Raw genomic sequence first — 14,230 nt, 5'->3', positions numbered from 1 at the left:
ACTGTGTTAATTGGCGACGAACGAAGCCCGGTAATTACCGGACAAATGATCCGGCGCCGTGACCGGGCTCGGGGTTGGCACATATCCAATTTATTAGACTGAACTGAAAGAAATTACAAAATACACAGATTCTAAAAAGTGAATATATAAATTACTGCACATTACACTAGTAACTTTAAGTAAATCATTTTGTAAACATGTTTCATTTTACTGCATAGCGTTAGCGCTTTTTTCGAAATAAGTCCTAGATCAAGAGATTGTTCGCAATATTCAATCTGATTTGTTACAAATTCCTAATCTCAATAATACAATCTGGGAAGATTAAACACATTTCAATATTTCTATTTAATATAAAAAAAACTTATTCATTTATTTTATTTCATTCGAAATTAGGTGACAGCCCTATGGACCGGCGGCCGGATACTGTTCACCGCCACTGGAACCGATAACGGAAACGACCGCCTATTTGAACTTTACAAATTGATCTAAATTTGATATTCTCTTGACATCGCGCTTAGTGTATATCAATGCTCACAGTGCATATTATAAATATTATAGAGCATGAGACTCTTAATCTCAGGGTCCTAGGCTCGGATCCACGTTGGGCGCTAAATTGTCACACGCGTTATCTTCACCTGGCTTGGAGAATCGCGTCGAAAATCACGGACAAATTAAAGTTCACAAAATAACTGAAAATATCGCGCACAATTCAATGTAAACTTCTACCAAATTAATGTACCTAGTGAACCTAGTCCTAGAAACACTAAAAGCATTCAATCGGTGCTCTAAGGTATTTCCACCACTTTCAGGCAACGGTAAGGAGAATAAGATAAATAGAGACGATTAAGTAGTTCTACGTTTATTCTTCAATCTTTCTTGTATATTGGTGCGAACGAGGTGTGATGTAGGCTAATAGCAGAGAAGGTGAATGTGTGAAGTTCGAATAGCCTCCTGAAACGACAGTGTAGAGAAGTAGTTTGTAAGCGCGACTCAAAGGAGTATCAAGTTTACAAGCGGACCGTGCTACAAACATCTCCCGCTGTTCACGGCAACAATTTAATAACAATATAGCGTGATATAGCTCATTTATAAGTAGACTACCTACTATTATTTTATAAATACCACATATACCTTAAATAATCGTTAAAAAATAGTTCTTGAAGAAAACTTCATTGGCGGCGACACGATAAATGATAATATGTGTCTTCTCTTCTTCTTCAATTTAAGAGGTATCCTCTTGTCGGTCGAGTATTTTCCATTTCTCCCTCTCATATGCCATATCCTTGACCTCTTGATACGACACTACACAAGCTTTTTCCTTTATTTGGTCTACATAGCTTTTGCATGCATGTATAAATTGGATGACAATGCAATATTATGGTACCATCGAGCTGATCTGATGATGAAGACAGGAGGTGGCCATAGGAACTCTGTGATGAAACAACACACCTAATTGTGTTAGGAGTTTTTAGAATTGTCTCGATGAGTATTAGTTGTCTGTCGTAAGAAAAGTACAGTCAGCGATAAAAGCTTGTACCAAAAATTAAATTTTTGCCAAAAACTTATTTTATATGTGTAGCTAATGAAAATTTGAGTAAAAATATTAAGTACAGTCAGCATCAATACAACACGCCAAAAGTATATATCTGCCACCCTGGATAACTTTTCAAAATACAGATAAATCTTTACATTTCGGTTTTTATATAGTTTCCTTGTATCCGAAATTAAAAGTGTGAAATACACAATTTCACTCTCCAACTTTTGGCGCTTTCACTGTATTCCATCACCACTGCCTCGCCTGAAATGAGTGCCTTTTTACAAGCTTTTATTTAGTTTCACCTGACCGTTGTCTGTCTGTCTGTCTGTCTGTGTGTAATCAAATCTTGCAAGTTAAATTTAATCCACTTCCCGGTTTCCGATTGAGCTGAAATTTTGCATGCATGTATAAATCGGATGACAATGCAATATTATGGTACCATCGAGCTGATCTGATGATGGAGACAGGAGGTGGCCATAGGAACTCTGTGATGAAACAACGTAACCTAATTGTGTTAGGGGTTTTTAGAATTGTCTCGATGAGTATTAGTAGTCTGTCGTAAGAAAAGTACAGTCAGCGATAAAAGCTTGTACCAAAAATGAAATTTTTGCCAAAAACTTATTTATTTCTGTTGGTTAAATCTACAATTTGTTCGCTGGCAACCCTAGCCAGAGACACCGAATATCAACAGTCAGTATCTAGTCCGGAAACAACAGCTATTCGGATTAACAAAGAGAACAATGAAAAACCATTACTACCCTTTTATGTGTAGGTACCAGTCAACTAAAAAGCTGGACTAAATAAAGCTACCTTTGCTATTTTTTCTATTTATAAGCGAAAAGGTGTATCACATGTTATATATGCTGTATCTATATCCAGCCTCTTCTCATTATTATTCATAAAAAATATACCTTTAAATTTTTTTGTGACTACCTACTTGCAGCTTTGTTTACATTCTTTTTCACAAAAAAGTGGCTGGTAAATATAATTTCATATTTTTTTACCTATAGGTTATTTACTAAGTTTTATTCTTTTGTTCTTGTTTATTTCATTTAGTTTTAATAAATTCATTTCATAATAATGTTATAATGGAACCGGGGGTGACCATGAACATACGATTTCCATTTTGGAAACCGGGTATCTGTACTAATATCAACGCTCTTTTTTGACCATCTGTGGCCTTTTTATCGTTCCAATAAGGCTTATGAGATAATACTATACACAATGGTACCTTCTTAAACCTAGCTTACTATTTCACACGGAAAATGTCGGTTAAGGCTTACTAGTAGTCGCAATAATCCCAGCTCCCACCTGTGATGTTTTCCCACCGAAAATCCATTTCAATCCACAGGAAAAACGCCGCAAGTATATACAAGCTTCATACGTAGTTAGGGCGTTTTTCGACTAAAATCGAAAATCCACTTTTGTCTACATCCAAAACGGTAAAAGTGCGTATAAACGTTAAACGTAGTTACGACGTTTTTCGGCCCAAAAGCAGTGTAATATTGAGTCGCGTTCGCATTTCGTGGCATCGCGGGTGTGTAGCTTAGCTCGTCTCTTGAGACCACTCGAGTGTTGCGACGGATGTTTACTAATAAATGCTCATCTGACAGACGAAGATGTTATAGTTAGTAATCACTCTCACTACACCTTATAAAACAAAGTCCCCGCCGCGTCTGTCTGTTTGTGTGTTTGTTTGTTCGCGATAAACTCAAAAGCTACTATATGGATTTTCATGCGGTTTTCACTTATCAATAGAGTAATTCTTGAGGAAGGTTTGCGTGTGGGTATAATTTGTTAATATTTTGTGTAACCCGTGCGAATCCGGGGCGGGTCGCTAGTGTATATTATATACCCTACCTCCATATTTACCTTAAAATAGTCATATTTTAAGTAACTCTTTAATATCATAAGACCCAAGGAAGGTTTGAGTAGTAATTCATTGTATTCGGCTAAGTTATCCGCCTCGACAGTAAACTTGTGTTCACATAAATCATACAAATAATCTGAAGGAGCACAAGCTTTGAAAGCTGCAGCACTATCGGCTTTGATTTCTATCAAAATAAAAACGTTGCTATTCTAGCATACGGGGTTTCAATTTGTTTTGAATGTAAACAGTGAAGGATTGTTTACTATTGGCGAAGGAATATTATTCCAGTACCCTGAGGCAGCCTACCGGAATGTTCTCAAACTATGTTATATTATAATATAACCTTTGACTATTCTACACGATCCGAAGCCAGACGATAGTAGAGGTAATTACTCGCTCATTCATCTCCTACATACGAATAGCTATGCACTTATTCACGAGGTTCAGCGAAATGTTCAGTTCTACCAGTATATACTGGCCTCTAGTAACGCATAGCTAGTATGAACAAGAAGGTCAAGGGTTTCTGAATGTTGTTATAGTGACACCAAAATGTTTCGTGAACCAGATGTCTGGAAGCTACCAATTAGCTGCTAGACCCGCCGGCCATTACTGAGCTGGGACTCGTTTATTAATGCCTGTTGTACAAGATACGGAGCGATGGAGTATACGTGGTATATGACATATAACTTAAGGCGCATCCCTACCGCAACGACCCGATTGGCTATAAAATTAAGACCAACATTTGTGTTGTTAATACCGTCATTACAGTTCCCTTGGGAGTCAAATCTACTAGACATTACTCCTATAGGTACGCTTAAATTATGTTTAGCCGTCGTTGATAGCTTCAAACAGAAGTTATATTAAATAGAATTTACTGAATTGTGGCAATAGATGGTCTAAATCTTGACTAGAAAGTATTAATTAGCACTTAGTTGTACACTTGAACCAACACTCCACACTTTTACTTTCCATTCACTAATTGGTTGAGACTTAACCACCACCACATTTATAACGTCAATGCCATAAAATTCATCATTAATATTACAATTTACAATAGCATTCCAAACTTTTTATTTATATAATTTAAGTCACTAAGTACCTAGACCTAGCGAAGCTGCAATCTTTCCGGCTGAGCTAATAATTTACTTGCAGTGCAATATCCAAGAAAAGTCTAGTGAAGTTTCTTGCAGAAACCGGTTATTCCTGCTGGGTAAGCATAGATGCCATTTACTTTATATCTTCAAAGAAGCAGAGAAAATATTTAAATTGAATGATTTTTACAAGACTAAAGAGGCGATGAGGCGTAAAGGCTTAAGTTGGTATTTTTTTTAATCTGGACCGTGAAAAGGTTAACTTATTAATTCGCTTTTTCTCGGTGTGTGCTGGGAATGATTCTGCCGGCCATTTGTATTTGATATTTTGTCGGCAGCCGCAGGACCTTGGCGTAAAACGTCCGACGCATTGCGGGCTAAGCGGCACGTGCGTTTTGAGGTCTCCAGGGCGTTCTCTTTTGGAATTTAATACAAGGAACTGTATGAGGGAAGGTGGGATTACGTGATACAGACACTTATATAAAAGCAGGGAACAAAGATATAGATTTTTTTTAGGTTTGTCGTGAGGTTATTTTATTTTCTAGTCGTTTTTTACGTTTATTTCTATGGACTACTATCGGACTAATGCTATTAAGGCCTAGTTTCCTCTGGGTTGGAAGGTCAGATGGCAGTAGATTTCTTAAAAACTAAAACCTGTGACAGTTCTTGTAATTAGGTTCCCAAGTGAACCCCAAGCCGTCAAATGCTAGTAAAACGGTAGGATAATGATGATTTTGAGTTATTTTTTTATTTATAAGCAAGGCATAAGATTTTTGTCACCAAATGGAAAGTAAGAGCAAAAATCATTGTTATTAATGCTATATTTGGCCAGGCACTACGCCAACTAGACACAGTCCTCCAGTACTCTAATAATTTTCAGACCATAACTCAAGACCTATGTAATATATAAGAACTAACACTCCACTTCTATTTCGACACGTCACGTTCAAACCATTTCTTATCAAAACACACGTTATTGTTATCATATTACTTAACAGCTTTTTGCTCTTCAATTTTTGCTCTTTTGGTCATTGCTAAATAACCACAACCACAGACTAAATTACAACTACCTATGTAAAGGCTACCGTATTTTGCACGTATAGGTACTAATGTCACTGTGTTGATGTTACGGGTGAAAAGCGAGTCCATCATCACTAACAGAGTAGGTACCTATATCTTCGGGAGCTAAAACATAGTAGAAGGTAGGAAGCCACATGACCTCTGCAATGTGGTTCAGTTCCCTTCCAAGCTGATTCAAGAGAGATGACATTACGCTGTGCCGTATCTATTTTTAACCACTAGTTGATATACATATTTATACATAATTTATGCAGTCAAACAACTCGCAAGGTTTCAAATAAAGCGCAATTTCTTCCAAAAAAACGGCGTGATCGATCGTTTGGCGACGAGATTCATATCTTAAACCCACCGCAGGGCTCATTTTCTATCTCTCAACGAACACAGATGTATTTTAGGCGAACCAGCATAAGTGAGGGCTCGAGACATTTATCAACTATGCTACCGCGGAGATCACTTTAAGCGGTTTCTAGCTTACAAGCGAATGGAACATTAATCAGATTCGGCCATCCCGACCACAGCGAGCGCCCTAATGCCAGCCTGACTGACGGAATTAGGTGAACGCAGATATCGGAGACATTTGTAGTGAAAGAGAGAAATTGCAAGGAGTAGTTTTAAGTTAGGTTTGTTCTGTCTGTGGATCAGTATACCTATACTTACTTAGGTACTTACTGCTGTGGCGCAACGACCGAAAGGTGATCTTGGCCTCCGACACCAAAGACCGCCATGCTAATCTGTCCAAAGCTACTTCTGTCCAGTCGACGGCGCCGAGTTCGCTAAGGTCTTTTTGCACTTCGTCTCTCCAGCGGTAACTAGGGTGTCCACCTACCTACCTAGTAATAATAGCTTTCCCAAATCAATGTCTACGGGTATCACAATGACCATTAAATTACCTCAGCATCGCTATCGTAAGTGTCCCACTTGATTAGAAAAAGAACCAATCCTCCCACCTATATTCTTTCATATCGCAAATAGGTCCTAGACATGATTTTATATTATGTTGCAATAACCGATATCGTTTCAACACACTGCACTGTAAATGAGACTCGTTTACTGAGTCATTACCGAAACCGAAGAAACGAAATGTACGGGACGAAACGAAGCTTTTAAGATGCCTGGACATTGATTCACTTTGTTAGGATTTCGTACCAAAAAGGTGTACCGTACCAAAAATATGTTTTTTGTCACAAATTTCATTGACTGTAGGTAAGTACTTTTCTTTAACAGGTCGAGGCAATTATATCAAACCCAAACACAATTAGGTTGCGTTGTCTTATCACAGAGTTCCTACGGCCACCTCCTGTGTTCATCATCAAATCAGCCGACTCAAATCAACTTTAGAAGTTTAAGCTCAATCAAATAGGTAATAAGAATTGGGTCTAATTTAGCTTGCAAACATTGGTCCGAACATACAAACATTGCAAGTTCAATAAAAGCTTGTAAAAATAGTGTGAGCTTTACCACATTTAGTACCCGAGCGCTTTACAAGATTAAATAAATGTGATCTGGGGCCCGTTTCTCAAAAGCTTGAAACTTGTAATACTAGCGGACGTCACTTTTTGACAGCTTTTGTTAGAAATGGACTTTCACTTGTATTACAAGTTACAAGCGTTTGAAACACGGGCCCCTGCTTGCGATTCACAAAACGCCGCTGAGCGTTAAGTGCCAGGCAATTTACGTAATAGACATTCATACCTACTTACTTACAGAGATATTCAAAGTTCTAAAAAGCTTGATCGCTTAACCGTACCACTCCGTATGTCCATCGTCTTACTGTTCCGTGATTACATATCGATTCGGTTAGACAGTCCACTGAGCTGGGACGACGTTGGACTTTTAATTCTGCAAGCTTTTCTGTGATTGGGAATGGAAATTGGTTTTCAATTGCTGATTGGGAGAAGGCAATTGTCCGTGACTAAATCAAGTCGACAAAAATGTGGATTAATGTGTATTGCACTTGCTTGTAAAGGGTGTGATTTTGTGTAATACAGACTTTCTATACACCTGTGTGGAATACAACTACGTTTTATGAAAATACACAGCAGAAATTAGCAGTAAACAAGCGGTATGACACACTAAAAGCAGAACATGGAAGATTATGTTCATGTAATAAGCTTTGTCAACTTTCAAGTAATCCCAACACGTGCGAAACTTAGTAAGCGCCGGAAGCTCCGGCCCGGACACGGCCCGGTCTAACGTGATTTTGCGTTGTCCAAAAACTGTACGAAACAATTGAATAATTTTACGGTTTAGACTCACTTGTTTTTAGTCACTCGCAATGTGTGCAATGTTGTCGTAATGTTAGTATGTTTCACAACAGTTTAAATTCGATGAACGAAACAAAGCAAAAGCAACTCTGTTCCAATCGAATTTGATTTAAGTTTCATAGAACTGAATAAGTCCTATAGGTAGGACCTTGGGCCTTAGGAGGATAAAGTTGGTGCACTTATTGTGCATAGTTTATAAGATAAGGTCAACGTGGGGTAAGTAAGAGAAACATCGAGACAAAAAATACCTACTTTTATGGAATCCTCATACTGTTTCTGTTGTCTGGCCCACCTGGCCCCAATTTCACCACGGTGACAGGTGCGACAATTGTAAAATCACTGTTGCTGACGTCACAGGCATCCATGGGCTACGGTTACCACTTACCATCGGGCGGGCCGTATTCCTGTTTGCCACCATCATTGTATTTTTTTTTTTAACTTTATTATATCGGAAAAAAACAGATATTTCTTTTGCGAAGTTTCTGACAATTGTCAAGATTTAGAAGAATTGTAGGTAATTCTTGACAGGTAATGAGGTATATGTCGGAATTTCGTGACAATTGTAGTGTTTCTTGTGACAATTGTCATAAACTTAGCAAGAGAAATATCTGTTTATTTCCGATATAATAAAGTTTTTTTTAATAAAACAATGATGGTGGCAAACAGGAATACGGCCCGCCCGATGCTAAGCGGTAACCGTAGCCCATGGATGCCTGTGACGTCAGCAACGGCGATGTTTTACAATTGTCGCACCTGTCACCGTGGTGAAATTGGAGCCTGGCCTTATAGCAACAAATTAGCTGACTAGGTACAAGGTGTAATAGATGTTCTTTCGTAACTAAACTTTATAAATAATAATATAATAATTCAGCCTATATACCTACGTCCCACTGCCGCGCACAGGCCTCCTCTCACTCGCAAGAGGGCTTTGGCTATAGTCCCCACCACGCTGGCCCAATGCAGATTGGGGACTTCACATACACCTTTGAATTTCTTCGCGGATGTATGCAGGTTTCCTCACGATGTTTTCCTTCACCGAAAAGCAGGTGGTAAATATCAAATGATATTTCGTACATAAGTTCCGAAAAACTCATTGTTACGAGCCAGGATTTGAACCCGCGACCTCCATTCATCCGACATATCCACTCGGCCACCACCGCTTCAACTAAACTAAACTTTACTAGGTAAATATCATGTCCAATTTACTGTAATAGTGCTGTAACACGATCCAACCAGGAAATTACGTCGTAACTCCACACTGGATTAAAAATGCAGGTAAGGGTGTTATTCTACCTGTCCAATTTCTTTGTCCAATGTCATTGCGTCTCACTCTCTCATTAAGCAATATGTGAGACGCAATACACATTGGACAGATGGAATACCACCCTAAGGCCCTAAGCGCTAGAACAAAGCTCTGCAAATCCATCTTTTCTAGGAAAGCAATAAAAAGACATACCGCTCTGCATTACGGGAATCAGGGTTCCGTAGAATTTTAGGGGCTTCATAGAACGAATTGAAGTTGAAGAAATTATTGAAGGAATAGTTCAGGCATAAAAACCGAAGATATATACCTATATGTAAGTGCACCTATATGCAATTGGTGCTATCATAAAAAACGAAGACCGTAAAAGTAGGTATCTAATGTAATGTAGACAAAGTCTATAGAATTTTGTTTAAGTTATTTTTGGACATAATTGACCGAGCCAACGTTAAGGTCTCCGTTTCAGCTTAGGCAAAAATGCTTTTAGCATGTCTGTCAGACTCTTCTTCTCTACTATTCCATTTCACAACCGATTTTCATGTTTTTTTTAGAGCTTTGTATGTTTTTTGGGCAATTTACATTTGTAGTTAAAGAAAATAATTCAAAATGGCGGAGCATTGAGTCCGCGAGGTCTACTACAGCTCACACAGTTACTAATTGTAATGTATAGTCGAAAGTTTTAATTTATGACCCATTTTGTACGTTATCACAGTGACAATAGAATGAGGTCTCTAGACACTTTCATATTGATTATCATTGTGAGAAGGTACGAAATGGGTCATAAATATTAATTTAAATAAATATGTATTATATATTTAGCTAAAGCAAGCCGAGAAATATAGCTGTCGTATTCAACATACAGTCAACAGCAGAAGTTGCTAAGCGGATGAGGTGTTCAAAATTACCTTGACACGCTCTTATTCTCTTAACAATAATGTCGCGCCAAGATCATTTTGAACACCTGGCCCGCTTAGCAACTTCTGCTACTGACTGTACAATAGCGTAAGTACGCATACTGAATACCCCATTTGCCTTTCCCTCTAACATAATACATAGTCAAATTGGAATCGCTATAGGTATTAAAATCGAATTCATACCCAACGTCAAGTTATGAGTATGATAATGCAATATCTTTATTATATGTTACAGGTCAATCCACAAGAGCTGGCACGAATGGAACGAATGAGTGAATGAAAATATCTATGTGTATGATATTAACCAATGAAATAGCGGCTCTTACAGATACATGTGTCACTCATACAATGAAAGTTTCATTCATTCCATTCTTGAAACGACCTGTAGGTTAGAACTTAGAACCCTACGTTGCACAATTTGAATGGATGTCTCGGCTTTCAATAGAAAACGTGTTTAATGTCGGAAGCAGATAGAGTACTGCATTTCAGCTGCAATTTGTATAGAGACAAAATCCCGACCGCACGCTGACGTGACAGTTTTAACACTTCCGGACTATTATATATTTCATTTTATATACTATACTATACTCCTAATTACATGCAGATTTTCTCACAATGTCTTCCTTTACTGAAGATCAACAGGTAATTATCGAATGATATTTCGTAAGTTCCAAGAATGTTATGGGGCGGGTGCTGCAGAGGCGGCCGAAAACGCAAAGGTTGGGAAGTATCGCGGTCTCGGCGTCGAGACCCTGCATCCGTGGGGTCCTGGCGCCCTGAGTCTCTTTGGAGACCTTTCAAAGAGACTCAGGGACGCAACTGGGGACCCAAGAGCTGGCAGTTACCTCGCTCAATGCTTCAGTCTGGCAGTTCAGCGGGGTAACGCAGCCAGCATCTTGGGGACCTTGCCACAGGGGCCTTTTTTAGATTTAGTTTAGTTTAGTTTTATTTTATTTTAGAATAGTTTGTATTTAGTTTAATTTTAATTTTAAGTTATTTTTATTTATTGTTTTTTGACTTGTTTTTGTACCATATATATTAATAAAATCTAAGAATGTTATTGGTACGAGATGGGATTTGAGCTTATAACCTCCGTTTTAAAAGCTGCACAGTTAATAGCGCTTTCAACCTAATTTATTTCGTATTTAGTAATTTTATCTTCTCGCGGAATCCTGCCGGAGGTGCCAGCGAGTGTATTGCGCTGAAATATTAATCCTGGCCTCGACAGTAATACACAGTTCGCTAGAAATGCCGAGTTATGTACCGCCGATGATGGCGGCTTGCATAATTGAGTCAGCACTTGGTTTTATCGTTTGTTTCTAGTATGAAAATTGTATGTGAAAGTTCTCGCACCTTTAATTTAGAAAATGGGTCTCGCGTGGGACCGACGACTTAAAATTGGTACTAAAATTATGTCTAACTTTTGTTTAATTTGATGATACAATACAGATAAATTAGGTAACACCATAATAACAAGTCTGTAAGCAGCGTCTTTTTTTATGGGGGTTTCTAATTTATTATTTCATAATCTACAACCATTACGTAGACCCAAAAATGTTTCTATTCAAAAATAATAATATCAAGTTCTCACCAAGAATTTCTTTATGGATAGCAGATCTTCTACTCGTTTTCAGTAGGCCAATAAAACATCAATAGCCAGATTTTGGGCAAAAGGCACCCTGTTAAATTCATTGAGACGTAACGTTATTGCCTCCAATCCTCCGTGCTATAAATGAATGATGTCACGCGTGCCACAGTACAAAAGAATAAATGTTTCCACGTCACAAGACTTCAGAAAGTACCTACAACCTCCGCGGTGCGTCGTATACTGCTTCAAATTAACATAACAATGTAAGATGTGACTGGACTTAATGAATTGCGTAACTGAGGGTGTTATGTCTTTATAAAGAGCGTGCGTGATTTGTAGGGAGCAGCATGGTAGGCTTCTTTGTTGGCGCAAAGTGTCAAATTCAAGTTTAAGTTTCCGGTTTAACCCACAAGATGGCAGGTTCTCTTACGTGCACGGTTCCTCTAGGATACTTTGCCCACGATTTTTCACCGCTGTGATTAAAATAATCGCAATATAAAATGTACTTAAAAATGCTTATAGCTATTTTATACGAATATATTTATCATAAAATCATAACCTTAAATACTTATGGCATTATGTAGAATCTCGTGTGTTCAAACATTTCTGCTAAATGTAAAGCACTTGAATCATTATGGATGGTAAAATTCCATTCACATTTGCAAAATCACTCAGACTAACTTGAAACGTTTTACCTAGATCTTGAAACATCTTTCACAGGCTTCCTTCGCAGACGAGATAAAGTGTGGCTATCTGTATGCTAATCCGGTCTGTCTGGTACGAACTGGTTAGGACTTGGGCTGATTGCTTAGGACATTATCTTTGCAATTCCAAGATTTAAATATTACAACATAATATTTCGATTACAGGATGGTCCTCTGATGAAGATAAGCCATGAGCTAATAGGGTGAGGAGAATTATCTTAAAACAATTTCTGACGTATCACGAATCGTTTACTACAAAAACTATAATTGTAGCGGTATTGTATAGTTAGGTACCTACACGATTGTTAATAGGTTAGTACAAATAATATTTTCAATGGTTATACTGTCACTTACTCAGAATAAGTGCCCCGAGACACATATGAAAATTCTATCCTTCCAAATTTATCAAATTTCTTTAAAAAAATCGTGACTGTATATATTCATAGGATTTTTTACTGTACAGTCAATAACAGAGCTATGAATACAGGCAAAGTGCCAAAAATATGTATACACGACCTTAATGTACAGGCAATAAAGTACTGTATACATATTTTTGACACTTTGCCTGTATTCATAGCTCTGTTGTTGACTGTACAATAAATAGACATTCTGATCTGAATTCACAATAATAATATGTTTCTGTCAGTTGATTATTAGTTCTGAATAGTTTTATCTGATTCGCATTTATAAGGCCATTGACTTGACAAAGTATTAAGTAGTTCTGAAGTTGGAAGAGTTGGGGACTAGTTTTCGTGCGATCTGTCGTGTAATACTTTTCAACAATATAAGGGAATCAGAATACGAGTAAATAAAAGCGTTTTTTTTTAGGTTTCTCTTAATTAGAATAGAATAGAATAGAAGATGCTTTATTCAAAAACGCTTAATTTAAACTTAATTAATAACACTGGCATAGATTGGTTATAAAGCGTTTCTGAAATGGTCTCCACTCAGCATAATGCCAAGGAACCTTTGAGGTCCCCGACGCTGGTCTTCCGTGGAGACCCTTTAAATTCTCTTTAAATTCCTGTCGAAGTGGCCGAAATAATTACAATAGGTATGAAATAAATGTAATTATTTTAAAGTTAAAGCGTTTATTGCTAGAAAATAGGAGTAAATTTAACACCGATACACATGTATGTAATTATTTAAAACTCAGCTTATCAACTATATATTCATTTTGAAACCAGTTATAAACCTAATCGTTTATAAAAGAGTTGATCAGTTGAATTTTAGAACAAGCTAAGCCATATCCTAAAACACGTAGTGACCACACAGTGTGCTTTTGTTTAAATAATACACCAAAAACATCAAACTGTTTTAAAAGTCTCTGTAGTTTCATACAAAAATACACTCATTATTCCTAATATAATCCACATAACTATTTGTCAATATAAGCATAGATTTCCCACGAGCTATGTTTAACAATAACATCCGATATATTATCATCAGTCGTCTGTCATCCCCTCGTCTCGTCTGTCAGCTTGCTGTTATTCCAGACGCTTCCCGAGAACTAAAGAGTCCATTGCTAGAGCAAACCAATACCCATGAGCACTTTTCGAATGCACAAAGATACACTACAGATTTTGGGTTCATGTTACAAAAGACCGATCAAATCTTGACTCGAAATATGAACAGCCAGGTAAATGGATGTCACGGAAATACGACATCCGCAGCGTATTAAAATGGAGACATTTTTTGCGATTCCAGCATTGCGTATTTCACTTTTTCCTGCTTATTTTATGGAAAATGAGCATTCGAGGTTTTCAGTGGTCTTAGGGGAGCTGTAGTGGGAAAATATAATTTTGCTCGACTTGGCGGGGGCACTACCGTGCCCCCAGATGTATTTTCTGATGGCTTTACAGCAATGTGTCTGTTTAATCGCTAAACATTTTTTTAAATACATTTTCCACTTATTAAAAAT

General features: G+C 37.6%; 1 protein-coding gene across 2 annotated transcripts in view; it reads left to right on the top strand.

Annotated features, from left to right (window-relative positions):
* LOC134800535 (inactive dipeptidyl peptidase 10) overlaps positions 1-14,230 on the top strand; it is a 460,887-nt gene that overhangs the window by 227,592 nt on the left and 219,065 nt on the right. The gene's annotated exons all lie outside the window — the stretch shown is intronic.

Source organism: Cydia splendana, chromosome 20 (genome assembly GCF_910591565.1).
Source record: "Cydia splendana chromosome 20, ilCydSple1.2, whole genome shotgun sequence".
NCBI lineage: Eukaryota > Metazoa > Arthropoda > Insecta > Lepidoptera > Tortricidae > Cydia > Cydia splendana.
This window is presented reverse-complemented; position numbering and strand designations above follow the sequence as displayed.